Source organism: Acanthisitta chloris, unplaced genomic scaffold (assembly GCF_000695815.1).
Source record: "Acanthisitta chloris isolate BGI_N310 unplaced genomic scaffold, ASM69581v1 scaffold14752, whole genome shotgun sequence".
NCBI lineage: Eukaryota > Metazoa > Chordata > Aves > Passeriformes > Acanthisittidae > Acanthisitta > Acanthisitta chloris.
The window spans coordinates 1-1,308 of NW_008658906.1; the positions used below are offsets into that span (position 1 = coordinate 1).

The 1,308-nt window shown below is 57.3% G+C and overlaps 1 pseudogene; it reads left to right on the plus strand.

Annotated features, from left to right (window-relative positions):
* Window positions 1-405: 405 nt before the first annotated feature.
* LOC103796999 overlaps window positions 406-1,308 on the plus strand; it is a 1,745-nt pseudogene continuing 842 nt past the window's right edge.

The following is a 1,308-nucleotide window of genomic DNA, read 5'->3' on the forward strand; positions in this document are numbered from 1 at the left end:
AGTCCCTGGGGTGTTTGGGGGGTCCTATGGGGATGATGATCCCTTGTTATCCTGAATCTCCCTCCAGAAAACTCCTACAGCAGCTGGTGGTGTTTGGGGAGGGGATCCCTGAGGAGTTTTGGGGTGTCCCAGGGGGACAATGATCCCTCATTGTCCTGGCTCTGCCCTCCAGAAAGCTCCTGCAGCAGCTGGTAGTGTTTGGGGGGGATCCCTGAGGAGTTTTGGGGTGTCCCAGGGGGGACAACAATCCTTCATTGTCATGGATCTGCTGCAGGATTTGCTGTGGCTACTCCAGAGTCTCTCTGGCCACGTGGGATGGAGACTGGTGTCCCCATGTCCCTGCTGGGGTGCAGGTGTTGTCCCCCCCAGTCCCTGCCCCAGTCTGAGCTGCTGTCCCTGCTGCAGGTGAAGAATGTGACGGATGGGGCCAGTGTGCAGGATGAGACAGCCACACTGGCCTACTCAGAGAAGCCAACGAGCCCCATCACTGCTCCCCCCTACAGCCCTCCCTCCTACAGCTCCCCCCAGAACGGCTACTACCCCTCAGGCACCTTCAGCACCCACGGGTGAGTGTGGGACAGGGGCTGGGAGGGCTGGTCTGGGTGTCTGTCCATTGCCCCTCACTGCCCAAAGGTCATTGAGGCTCTGAGCGAGTCCAGCCAAGGGCAACGAGGGCAGGAAAGGGCTGGAAAATATGGGGAAGGGCTGAGGGAGGTGGGGTTTGTTCAGCCTTGAGAAGAGGCTCAGGGGTCACCATAGAACCAGGACACATCCCCAGGGACAGGACACATCCAAAGGAATGAGGAAGGGCTGAGGGAGTTGGATGGGCTCAGGGGTGACCATAGAACCGGGACACGTCCCCAGGGTCAGGACACATCCAGAGGACCAGGACACATCCATAGGGACAGGACACATCCATAGGAATGAGGAAGATCTGATGGACTTGGGTGGGCTCAGGGGTGACCATAGAACCAGGACACATCCATAGGGACAGGACACATCCATAGGAATGAGGAAGATCTGATGGACTTGGGTGGGCTCAGGGGTGACCATAGAACCAGGACACATCCATAGGGACAGGACACATCCATAGGAATGAGGAAGGGCTGAGGGAATTGGGTTTGTTCAGCCTTGAGAAGAGGCTCAGGAGTCACTATAGAACCAGGACACATCCCCAGGGAGAGGAACCATCTATAGGGACAAGACACATCCATAGGAATGAGGAAGGGCTGAGGGAATTGGGTTTGTTCAGCCTTGAGAAGAGGCTCAGGGGTGATCTCATGGCTCTCTCCAACTCCCTGACAGGGT